We start from the raw sequence: 13,857 nt of genomic DNA on the forward strand, positions 1-13,857 counted from the left end.
AGCAAGGACTGTTAAATTAGAAGCGAAGTAACCTCAACTCTCCAAATTAAGAAGTAAATTGTATTTAAATATTACTTTGAACTAGCCACGAAATCTATAATTTATTCTTGCATAGGAAACGAAATTAATTATCTAAACGAATAAATAAATTAATTTGTATTATCAATTAATATTTATAAAAATTCGTGCAAATTTGTTTATAACATAATTACACATCTCTATTTATAAAGGCTATTTGTTTGTCTTGATACAAATCTCACACACGTTCTGCAATAATGTGCAATACAAGAGCAGCGATGTTTCGTGTAATATTATTCATGTTTTGTTTGACCTTCGGTGTCTTCATTAGCGTAAAATGTAAGTAGCACAATTACAACAATTAAAAATAGTTTCTCTTGTTTATAAAAATATGACAAATATATAATAAACTGGATCTGTATAATTAGTTGTAGTACAGTAACTTTTTATAAATTGCAAATGGCTTGGTATGTGCTTTTTCATGCAAAATTTTTGTTTCAAAAGCTTTTAATATAATGTCTAGATCCTAAAGGATTTATAATTATTTCGAATAAAGTTGCTGTATGCTCCAAAATTATTTTAATACAGCATGTTCAGGCAAATAACTCTCTATGCAATTATATTACTCTTACTATTTTTATATTCAACCCAGAGCTTTCGTTATTTTATTGTAAATAGTATACAGTCAAATACCTTAGAAGTCAGTTATGACATGACGTTCCTCGAGGTTCTGTTTTGGATCTTTTACTTTTTTAATTTATGTAAATAATACCAGGCATTTTTAACAGCAATATTTTAGGTATTTTTAGGTTTTTAGGTATTTTATTTTAGGTTTTCACAGATGGCAGCAGTGTTACTTTACTACAGCAATTTATCAGAATTTATGAGCATCTACATTCGTGACCGATTAGATCAAGTGCCTTAAACTTGATGGAGGAGTATTTTTGTTGTTTTTTGCTTATAATTCGTGTTTTTTCCAGCTGAGAAAAGTTGCGACACTTTAGGCACCTTCATATATGAGGATCTAGGCTGTAGGCCAGTGAAGAAAGATGGCAGGGGTTGCGCTATACAGTACGAGTGCGACGATTTTACCCAGAAGAACGATTCTTGTTTGTTCAGAGGAAAAACTTACGCACTAAATGAACAAATAGGAAATGAATTAACTTATGAACCCTGCTATCTGGACTGTCAGTGCAAAGATCACTTAGGGTAGGATTTTAAATATTTCTAATACCCCTCGTATATTACTTTAAAATGTATTTCTAATTTGTGAAGAACAGTGGCGACTCGTGACTTTTTGCAGTGGATGGGGAAGTTATTCCTAATTAGACTATTTAAATAGAAAGCACATATTTATATATTTTTATTAAAAAGCAGACTTAAATCTCAAAAATGCATACAATTTTCCCGTCTATTGCCTAATTAGGGAAAATACAATTAAAAAAAAAACTATTTTATATAATATTTATATTGTTCTTTTACATTAAATCGGACATTTTCACATTCTGACGTCATTGCGTCGTCAGGCTCTCGAATTTTCCCCTCCCTTATTTGTTTGCCACTCTCTGAAATATGGTTACTAAGTACCGTAAGTGCATTTTATTTTCAAATGACAAAAATCTAAATAAGTGTTTTTACATAATATTATAAACCTTAACCTGATCTAACCTAATTTAACAAAGGCAGTTAGGTTATGTTAAGTCAGGGCTAAGCGGTCGAAGTTGAACAAGGTAGGTAAGGCAGTGTGAAAATTCTCTGTACTAAAATCATCCAATTTAATATAAAATTACACAGCGTCACAAAAAAGAAAGTGCAAAATCTGTCAGTGTTTTGACTCTAAGATTTAAGACACTCCTCTCGAAGGTGGAGTTCAATATTTCAAACTGACTTGAGTAGTCAGTGATTGGAAGAAGTTCCAAATCATGATCTCATTGCACCATAACCCCATAACCCTACAACCCCATAGTTTCATAACCCCATAACCCCATAGTTTCATAACCCCATAATCCCATAGTTTCATAACCCCATAGTTCCATAACCCCACAACCCCATAGTTTCATAACCCCATAATCCCATAGTTTCATAACCCCATAACCCTATAGTTTCACAACCCCATAGTTCCATAACCGCACAACCGCATAGTTTCAAAACCCCATAATCCCATAGTTTCATAACCCCATAGTTTCATATCAGCATAATCCGATAGTTTCATAACCCGTAACTCAGAAAGTGTGAGAGTGTAGAACCATAAAACTCCGTGGAAATATGGATATAGGGGGTCCGAAACATGACTCCCTAAACCTATAACCCCTTAACTCAGTTACTCCATAAACGTGGGTGTACTAGGATGTGTAACCACGAAGCTCTAAGTTACATAAATATGAGTTGGCAGGCTTCCAAAACCCCATAACCCAATAACCCTGTAATCCCATAACTCAATAATCCCGTAACCCTATAATTCAGTAACTTGTAACCCCATAACCCAATAACCTTCTATGATTGTACGTCTAGTGGTAGTGAGTTTTTGTGATCAAATACGGGGTCGCGGGGTTACGGGGTTAAGGAGTTGCGGAGATATGGGGTATAGGGTTATGGGGTTATGTTATAATGAGATCAGGAATTCCAATGTTTTCCAATCATAGACTACTCTAGTCGGTTTAAAATCAAGAAAACCACTTTCTAAAAGAATTTCTTGATGTTAGAGTCGAAACACGAATTTAGATACAGATTCGGTGGATCAAAAAGTTATTGGGTACTCTGTCCATTGTCCAGCTCACTTTGTTTATGACGCTATATTATCTAACCTAGCAAATAACGAAATTATTAGACAGATATTTGTGTGTGACTACCGTGCCTATATCGACACGCCGTCAATGGTGAAGAAATCCTTACCGTCACACAGTAACAAACTTATTACAATGTTGTTGAACATAGTTCTTAAGTTCGCTATCTGTCCAGATGGTTCTGTAGATGGAGATATTGAATATAAAAAAAAACGTTTTAAACAAAACAGTATCGCAATCTTCCATTGACCTCTACTAATGGCTGGATATTTTTAGAACTGCAAATTTTATGTGTGCGGAAATAGATTGTCCCGAATGGCTGGATTATCCAATCAAGCCTGGTTGCTACGAAAAATTCGCATTGGATCAATGTTGTTCCGCAGGAAGAAACTGTCGTAAGTATAGTGGAATTTTTCTCATTAGAATTATAATTCCCTTAAAATAAAATTCAATACCTACGGATTAATGTCTTGTTCTCAGCTATAATTGATCACATTAGACAGTGATTGACTCAAAATTCAAACCCACGGTGAATTAATTAATATTTATATATTTTTTAAGCCGATGCCCTCCCTCAGGTCATTGTTCACTCAATACAGAAATTTTTAATTAATTCTTCGTTATGTGTTTACAATACAGAGTGTTCTACATGTTCTGTGACAAACGTTGATAGATGGTAGCTGGGTTAATTTCAAACATTTTTCGTTATATGAACATAGGTCCGATTTGTTTTTGTTTAGAAGTTCCAGGCCACTTTGATTGAAATATGAAATTATATTTTTTAAAATGCTTGTAACTTCTAAACAAAAACGAATCGGACATATCTACGCGTTACTATGAAAACATGCTATCTAAAACTGTACTTGGAAAACAGGCTACTTCAAGTTAAGATTGGAAAAAGCCAATGCAGCCAACTTAACTTTCTACTCAAATTTAATTTTGTGTGAGGTAACATGTTTTTTCTTAAAGATTTGAGCTAGCATGTTCTCCAAGCTTAATTTGAGGTAGCATGTCTTCCAAGTACAATTTTAGATAGCATGTTTACATGTAACGCGACGATATCTTGATATAAGAAAAAATGTTTGACACGAACCTAGCCACCATCTGTCAAAGTTTGTCATAGAGCTTGTAGAACACCCTGTCTAGTAAACACCAAGAATTGAAAAATTAGGAATAATAAAAATCAACTACAATTTCTGAATGATTTTAGCTTCGGAAGACAAACCAGCAGCAGAATGCTCTGTAGATGGAAATGTATACAAAGATGGTCAAGAGTTCTACCCAAAAAATACCTGCCTTAAATGTATCTGCAGTAAAGACTAGAAGGGACGCCTTGAACCACCTTTCTGCCAGAGGTCTTGGTGCACTTCTCAGATAAATAATGCAGAGGAGCTGCACAAAAAGTGTGCACCTGTTTATTTCAGTAAAGAGGCGCTTTGTTGTCCGAACACTTGGGTTTGTCGTAAGTAAATATTAATTACTTTTAGAACATTTTTTTCTCCGCAAAACACCTTACATATACGTGAAGCTGTTTATATTTTAATTTATTAAAAAAAAATTGGAGCTAAAATTTATTAACAGAGTTGTAACAAAATACACCTAAGTGTGACGGGGTAAATTAGAGTCCTTCTTAATTCAGTACAAAAATTTATTTTCTTTTGCTACTAGTTTCGGCTATTATGCCATCATCAAGGAAAAAATGGCAATCATTGAAAAAGAATTGGTTCGTTCTCGATTTGTTACGATGACTTGAAAATTATACATGTTTTCATTATTTTACAGAAAATTTTACACCTGTCATTTGAAGCCAATTACATACTACAATTTCGACAGTTGCCCATGGCAACCTTCAAATTTTTCGGATTTTTTTTTCCTCCTGCCAAGCTAGGTAAACAAAATTAATAAGTGGAATTTTTGTTTTCACAGCTATCATATGGTTTAAAAATCAGTACCTATCCAGAATTTTGTTTTGTAATGTTTTTATTTATTTTAAAATAATAAATAGATGCAAATAATTATTTACCAAATATTTGTTCTCAGATTTCTTCTATTAACGCTAAATGTTTTTGAAATTCTGGCTGGAACTCTTCTCTTCACAACGGAGAGTAACGAGGAACATAATTATTACATTTATTTTTCATTTCCATCAGATGTCTGTGTTTCATAAAATATATGTAATAATTTTATGAAATTTTGTTCTGCTGAGCCCTGGTTTTACATAAAAAAGATGGGATATCTTCCTACGACATCTTTTGAATAGCTGCGAAAAGGTTTTCTTGATGCGGACAGATTCCAGTTTTTTTCAGTAAATATGGCAAATACTTAAAATTTTTATGAGACATAAGAATGTCCCCTATTTTGGTGCAAGAATTGCATATACTATAAGGTTTTAAATTAGTTTTTTGGTTGTTCACTGCCATGATTTAATTGTAAACAATTAGAAGCTAGAGAAAATGACTGTCATTGACGATTTTAACATCACAAGCCTAAGCCTACTTGATTGCAGTTATGATTTTTTAAGAATCATTGATATATTGCCATAGACATCGGTTTTCCACAAAAACTTACTTATGAATTCAAAAATTAAATGCCTTTTTTATTACTAAAGTGAATGTAAGTGTTGTTTTTTATGTTTAATAAGGATAATTAATAAACTGTCATAGACATCGCATTTCTACAAAAACTTACTTTCCTTCTATTTTAGTAATACTAAGTGAATTGTACTGCAAAGATAAATATTTGAATTTAAAAATTAAATGCCTTTTTTATTACTAAAGTGCAAGGAATGTGTTTTTTATGTTTTAATAAGAATCATTGATTAACTGCCATAGGCATCGCTTTTCTACATAAACTTACTTTCCTTCTATTTTAGTAATACTAAGTGAATTGTATTGCAAAGGTAAATATTTGAATTCAAAAATTAAATGTCTCATTTATTACTAAAGTGAAAGGAACGTGTTGTTTTTATGTTTTCGTAATTTTCATTTCCAAAACGAGCCATTTTTGAATTAAAAAAAACGCGTGAAATGCGATTAAATTATGTGACGTTTAAGAAGAAAAAAATATGTTATGCACCACAAAACAATGTCTACCTGCCAAGCCAACTTTATTTTGGGGAAATAAGTTTAAAAATGAAACAAATTTTTAAAATAAATTTTGGTTGTAAAATTTACTTACCGAATCCCCCACGTCCTTGAATTAATGTCCGGAAATTTTTCCTCAATCACGCATTTTTCTAAAAAATGCGTTCCTTCGGAAAAATTTCCGGAAATAATTCAAGCACTAGGGAGATTATAAGTGAAAATTATATAATGCCATTTACTAGCATTTTAAGAAGCCAATTATTTTCCAATGATCCCCACTTTTTTACCTGATAATAGCCAAAACTAGTAGCAAAGAAAAATATACATTTATACTGAATTAAAAATGATCCTTCACACTTATCTTTATTCAATATTAACAATTAATTTTCATCAATAACACACTTGAGGCATAAATGACTATTATGCTTCAAGTGTGTTAACAAAAATCCCGCTGATATTTAATATTTACCCTCGTATTTTGAGTTATGTAGATTATTACTTGTAGATGTTCCTCTGGATGATTTAGTTTTATGTTTTCAAAAAAAAAAAAAACAATTGAACATCGATTTAAATAGGTAAGGCCGAAGCTTATGATTTTTTAAACCGGTACATTCGATTATGGCATAAACATAGCGTATTCTATTTGATATTAAGTTCACCTCAGTTTGACCTTGCACCTCGTGGTCAAGGTCAAACTCAAAGTCACCATCTACTTTGTTATTCCTATAAATTTTATTTGAAACTATTATTGCGCGATTGTCTTGTCGAATTACTCAAAGAAAAGTGAGCTTGACCTCCAACTGACCTGCAAGAACATATCGGAAGAATAATCTTATCCCTACTCGGACATAAAGTTTTGGTGCTCAATCGACTTCTCGCATAAAAAATGATGTATTCCATTTAATATTTATTTTCAAGTTGGCATTGGCTTGACCTTCAACCAGAAGGTTAAGGTCGAATTTTACACTACGGTATTTGTATACATCGTACTTTCCATTTGTATATATTTTTAACATGTTCGATCAGATTGTATGCTTCATAATACCAATTTTCTATCACTCTTTATTCCAATATGACACAAGATTTTTTTAGTATGCTTGTGATAATGTCACTATTTGTATTTTTATAAGTTTTAAAGTATATACCTTGGTATGTTACCGATTTCATATATTTGTTTACTGTTTTTTCGTTTGGTAAAAGGTCTATTGGTTCAATCATTTTGGAACCAAGATTATTGATTTCAAGGTTATAATTTTCTAAAATATTAGATCCCTAAAAAACTGGTATAATTGTAATTCTGAGAAAGCGTTCTAATAGAATGTGTAATAACATACAGGGTGTTCCATTTCAATAGTTTTAGGTTTGAATCACATTTATGACAATATATTTTCTTTTAGAAAATATTACAGCAAAATTTTGAAAAATTTTCTTTCTTCTTTATAACTAAAATAACCCTTTAGTCAAAGTACTTATAACACAGCAAATATATCTACATAAGACATTATTGTTAACATTAACAGTTACTAAATATTACAAAACAAACTATATACATTTGTTTTAGCTTCTCCGACTGACAATATCACCAAAATTAACAACAACGTCAATTCTAACTCAGGTAAGAAAACCGCTTGATAAAATAATTACATGCCAACAAGTCATTATGGCTCTCTTAAACGTGTGACATTAACACCTTTAGTAAAGTAAGTAAATATTAAATCGCTTCAAGATAAAGACTTAAAAAGGCGTAAATTATATTTTCGTGCAGCCTTTCCTTTTAATGATTCAATTTTTTTAATTTCAGACCTCTCCTGTGTATTTGGGTCTAAAACGTTAAAACTTGGGGAAGGAATCAAAACGAAAGTCAGCTATTCCGGCCGTGAAAAAGATGTTCAGTGTGAATGTGTAGTACCACCGTTACTGACGTGCAAGGAAGTGTAGAATTTTAAAATTTAGTCTCGAATGATGTTAGTTTTGTTGCTTAAATGATGCTTATTTTTTGTAATTGAATTAATTCGTTCTGTAAATGTTTGATCGTGCAATTTTGAAAGTAATAAATAGGCTAAGCTTGTTGCCTATTGTATTCATTCTTTTATCAGTAACCAAAGTGTACAACAGTTATTATATTTTATTTAACTTTAAGTTTAGAACAAGACAATAACTTCTCTAAAATGTTTCGTTACTCGAAATATATTAAAAAGGTACTGCAAAAATATGTTTTAGAAACTTTCATCATCTTTGGAACTCTAGAACCGAACATATTTCCAAATAATGTTAATCAACAACTCGCCAAATTAGAGTATTATTCAAAAATATTGAATTACTGAATTTAAAAGTTCCCTGTGAAACATATTTCCCATAAAAAAAATTGTTTTTGTTGAAGGAACATCGCAGATAAGTCATTAAACAATACAATTTTTAAGCTATTTGTGGACTCATCAAAACTCAACAAAATCATTGAATTTATAGACGAGAATGGAAGAAAATGGTTTAGTAAATTAATAATAACCCATTATTTTTTTTTTCACATTATTCACAAGACAAATCAAATAGCTTTTTAAAATCTTCAGTAAGTCAAGTTTGAAACACTCACATATTTAGTTAAATGTAATAATGTATTTTTTTTAAATTGTATCTATTTCAAAGGACTTTTCCCACAAAATCGCATGACAACAAAATTTTCAATAAAGTTATGAAATGCATAAAAAAGAGCTTGAATGTATTTAAAGATGATCACTTTTAAATTTATGAAAGATGAAATAATTTTTCTAATTATTGGCACTGATCACATACATTTAAAGTTTGTCACTGTCGTATTATAAAAGCCAATTACTAAATTTTGCACAGAAATCTAGAAGGAACTACAGAGATTTTTACAGGCGGTGATTTGCAACTTGATGGTGTCCTACATAATTCAAACAAGAAACGTTTGAATATGCTTAGATATTCCATTTTGCACACTTCACCGAAAGAAGTATTTTGCACAATTTTGCACCTCACCAAAGTAGAAAAATAGAAGAAAAAATTCTCCCACGAATTAAAACAAATCTTTCAAATCAAATTTTTTATGTTCTCTTGGGATAATTTTGCACTATTTTGCACACCACCGAAAGAAGCTATAGTCTATGGAAGAAAAAGGAAATGCTCCCTCACACAACTAAATCATATTTTATGTTATTTTGTTCTTATAATTTTGCACAATTTTGCACACCTATTTTCAAATTTTGCACATTTCACCTAAAGAAGATATAGACCATGGAACAAAAAAATCTCGGAATCAACTAAATCTAATTTTTATATGCTACATCGTTTGGATAATTTTGCACAATTATGCACATCTGTACATTTTACACGACCCAACGAACGATGTCAATGGAATAAAAAAAATCTCCACCTCAACCAAATCTAATTTCTTGTATGTTATTTCCTTCTTATAATCTCGCATAATTTTGCACACCTATTTTCGAATTTTGCACACTTTACCGAAGAAAGATATAGACCATGGAAGAAAAGACTCAACTAAATATAATTTTCATATGCTATATCGTTTGGGTAATTTTGCACAATTTTGCACTTCTTTACATTTTACATAACCCAACGAAAGATATCCATGGAATAAAAAAAAATTCTTCACCGAACTCAACCAGATCTAATTCTTGTTATTTTGTTCGGACAACTTTGCATGATTTTGCACAATTTTGCACATTTATGTTCAATTTTTGCACATTTCACCGAAAGTAGTCATAGTCCGAGGAAATATTTTTATGTGCCGTTTTGTTCGGATAATTTTGCACAAATTTGTGCACACTTATTTTCAAACCAATTTAATTTTTTATATGCCATTTTCTTAGAATATATAATATAATAATAATAATTTTGCACACCTTAGTTAATGTAACGTTTTTTTAGCCTTCTTATTTTGTTTGGGTAATACAATTTTGCACATCTACTTTCAAATCTTGCACACCTTACCAAAAGAAGTTAGTCTATAATTTTGCACAATTTTGCACACGGCTTTTCAAATGTTGCTCACCTCATTGAAACAAGTTATTGCCAAATGTTATTTTTACAAGGGGCTGGATTTGGAATATTAAAGAAATTGCTAGTAAATATATATCTTTATTTATATGATGGACAACTTATTGTTTTATTCTGATCAGGGTATACTGAGTCTAGAGGTAAGAAAGTGAACTGTAAATAGAAAATATAAGCAGACAGGTGGTTTAATTTTTTCCTTACGTCTCAATTTCCAGGATGACGCTCGAAACAAAAGAATCGCGTATCTCTGTAATTGAATGTTTCTCAAACGACTCCACCATGTGGTTATTCGATTCATTTTTAATCCGAATTAATCAATATCTTCTTCCTCTACGACAAGAAAGCTTTATACGAACCATATGAATCACGTTATGATTAATATGATATAATAAATAAATTATCAAGATACCTGTTTATTTTAACTTAATTGGGGGCTGCTTTGAAACCATCGTACAAATATTTATTTCGAGATTAATATCAGCATGTTAAGGTGTAGAATGCTGTTATTTTAATCAGCTACTTAGCATACAAATTCCATTCTTTTCACTGTCAGGGTCCAAGCAAGGCTAATTTTTCAGTGAGGGATATTTATTAACATCTCCACACTTCAGTGTATATAAAAATTATAATAAAAGATACATTTATATTGTTTTTTTTGCCAAACTGCAACTAAATGTTGATAATATTTTTTCAAATTAACTAGTGTGTCATTTTTATGTTTCTATCCCCTTGAATTGCATTTTTATGAAGTTTATAAAGTTACTGTGTTTGGAAAATATTTAAGATAGTTTAAAAATGCTTCCGATTTGGTGGACTATATTTAAAAGTACACTGACAATAATTGTGGAAATTCATATACATGACAGATTGTGTAGAATTACACCTTTGAGTGTATTTTTTCTTTTTGCGATGTACTTTGAACTTTTACATTTTAAAGTATATTATTCCTAATCCTTTATTTTTACTGTATTTGATAAAAATACAGTCTGTCCAAGATAAGGATGGAATAGCATTAGAATCTAGGAAATGGTAAGAGATACAGGCTGGCTCAAATTTGAAAAAAGTTGTGTTATTTTATACCTAACAATATGCATTTTAGAAAGTTTTAAAATTCCGGATAGTTCCGGAGATATCCGAAATTTTGCAAAATCATTTTATTTTTTTGTCGAGTTTATTTGAAAACGAATTTTAAAATAAATTACATATTTACATTGCCACTTCTTTCGCTCTATCCAATGGCGTCAACATTTTTGCAATCCGACGTGTTTCCTCTTCGAGGGGCCATCATCAGGTAAATTTTTTTAAATACGTCGCTGCCATTTTTATGACAAAATCTAGTCATTTTTAATTCTGAATTAAATGATATTACTATTTTAATCGCTTAAAAAGGTTTTTAGGTTGTTTTAGCTATCATTTAAAAATTTTCCTGAGTCCTTCTGAACGCTTTCAAAATATCTATTGGAGGAAGTCATAACAGTATAAAAGTCAATACAGCACAAAATATAGAACATTTTTTTTTAGTACTATTAGCAGTTACCTACTAATTAGAAATAATAAAACATTTCATAAATTCGTAGATAGTTTTTTTATTAGGTACCACTTTTTTCAATTACTGATTAAAAAATTTTTGGATATTTTGGACTTTTATACTGTTATTATGATCTAATTTGAATTTTTTGTCTATTCGTAGGTTTCCGACGTTCCTGGCGACTTCGCCATTTACTTGAATTTAATTTTTAGCCACGTATCTTTATTCCATCAGGTTTTATTTAACTTAGCATCTTACAAGCAGCAGAAAAAGTGGTTAAATCATAAAAACAACTTATTGAGATATAATCGTAAAATCAATTTGTTTCGACAAGCCCCGGTTATTACAAAAATTTTAATTAGTCTGACTCGTCCCAGTGACTAATGAGGGGTACCTTGAGGCCGACCGATTTGATTAGTGACGGTTTGATATTCACCAGACGAACCACTAATTCCTTTTAAGTGGCCTTCTCTGATCATTAATATCGAAGACTGCTGCTCGTTTATTAATAAGGGAAATTATAAATAATTCATTTGGATCTCGCCGGTAAATGATATCACTCGTGAGCCGTCTAAAAATATATTTTGTTTACGATTATGTAGTGACAAAAACAAATGTGATCGTTGCATTGTATTCCATTTTGGGCATATTTTTTCGGGAATCTTCCGCAGGTGGTAGAGCGAATTATTTCTAGCAAAGCGTGATTCGTAATTTGAAGTTAAAATTAAAGTATTACATTTCCTGAAATATCACTGTGGATGTTTGACGTAGACTGATGAAACTCGGGACAAAATTTATTTTTAAAATGAGCTACGAGAACAATTTATACAATTTTTTTCAAGAGGATCGTTTGGTTAAATACAACGTAATAAGTTTAAAAGAATCATTGAAGTAGACATTTTTTAATTTATAAAAGTATAGCTCTTAAAAAAATATAAATATTTATTAATTTTTTATACTCTAACATAAATGTTGTAAACTGTTTTTCTAGAACGAATAGTTTTTGAGTCATCTTCGGTTTACTTAACTAAACAAATCAGAATTCTAAAACGGTTCTCTTCGAAACAAATAACTGCAAAATTTTAAATTTTTTCTAAAAATTTCGTTTTATGTAATTGGGGGCCATCCATAAATTACCTCACAGATTGTCACATTTTTATAATCCCTCCCTCCTGATGTGACGTCACACATTTTTTAAATTTAGACATGTATTTAAAAATAATCGAGAGAAAATAGCTATTTTAATTTTTTACTATTTTTATTAAATAATCTAATAAAATTAACATAAAGTCCAATATTTCAGATAGCGAGAATGCTAAATTATTAATAAATATAGATCAAGTTCGTAGATTTTTATAGTTTTTTATTCACATCTAAATTTCGCGTTTTAGTATTTTAAATTTTAATATGTGACGTCACAAAACTTTTGAACGCCCCCTGCCCCTTGTCATACATTGTCACATTTCGGTGATACCCTCCCTCCCCATTTACGTGTGACATAATTTATGGATGACCCCTATAGAGTGATTCATTATATTTTGCCCCCATTAACTTTTTTGTCTTTAGAGTTATAAGAAATGTGAAATAAAAAGTTGCACGATTTTTTATGAAGTTATCGAAAATGATAGTAGAAAAACAAATGAAGTTAATTTAAATGGAACACCCTGTATATTCTTACAAATTTGGATAGAACGTTCCCTGTCGAGCAAGGGCACTTTACGAACACCCTCTCATAAATCGGTACAGTCGAAAACTAGAATAAAAATCTAACAAACTGTTTACCATCCCGTTATATTATACCAGGTGTGAAGACAATTTGCAGTTGCCACTTCTTAAAGGTATTATGGCATTTCAGTAGCACAGCTGCGGCTAACCTCCATTCCCTTCGGAAGCGTTCAGAACATGATGGGATTCTGCTTAAAATTAAACTGATAGTGACAGTAGTATAGTAAGCTAAACTAGGTCAATGTCATAGGTTATTAACACTATGACTAACAAATTAAATATACAGGCTGTTACAAATTCGCTTCTTACTACAGGGATCTCGGAGACGGTAAGAGGTACGAAGTAGCTTGATTAGGGGCAAAGTTGTGTAATCAGGGGACATGATTTAGTTTAAATAACTAAATGGATTTCACAGGGTCTAACGACACTTACAGTGTGATAAAGAAATCTAAATAAAAAATTCAGATAAATTTGGAACGAATACACTGAAGATGAATTTTTAGAGACAAAACGTCTGAATCTGGTTCAGGCTGAGGCTGTACAGTATCGGGGGTCATGAAGGCTTGCAAAAATGTAATAAAATTTCTAGGGTCGTATTTAAAAAAAATGAAGTTGATGATGGTCCTGGAGAGACGAAAAGTTACATATAAAAATTGATTATGGCATTCGATAAAGGGGAAAAAGT

At 31.1% G+C, this 13,857-nt stretch overlaps 1 non-coding gene across 1 annotated transcript; it reads left to right on the forward strand.

Moving 5' to 3' along the window:
• The first annotated feature begins 203 nt into the window (after nt 1-203).
• Nucleotides 204-7,910, forward strand: LOC108917128. The gene is made up of 6 exons (XR_002762947.1): nt 204-357; nt 999-1,227; nt 3,078-3,196; nt 4,012-4,263; nt 7,446-7,499; nt 7,686-7,910. It is a non-coding gene; the product is annotated as an uncharacterized LOC108917128 (transcript).
• Nucleotides 7,911-13,857: the final 5,947 nt, after the last annotated feature.

Source organism: Anoplophora glabripennis, unplaced genomic scaffold (assembly GCF_000390285.2).
Source record: "Anoplophora glabripennis isolate ALB-LARVAE unplaced genomic scaffold, Agla_2.0 scaffold85, whole genome shotgun sequence".
Lineage (NCBI taxonomy): Eukaryota > Metazoa > Arthropoda > Insecta > Coleoptera > Cerambycidae > Anoplophora > Anoplophora glabripennis.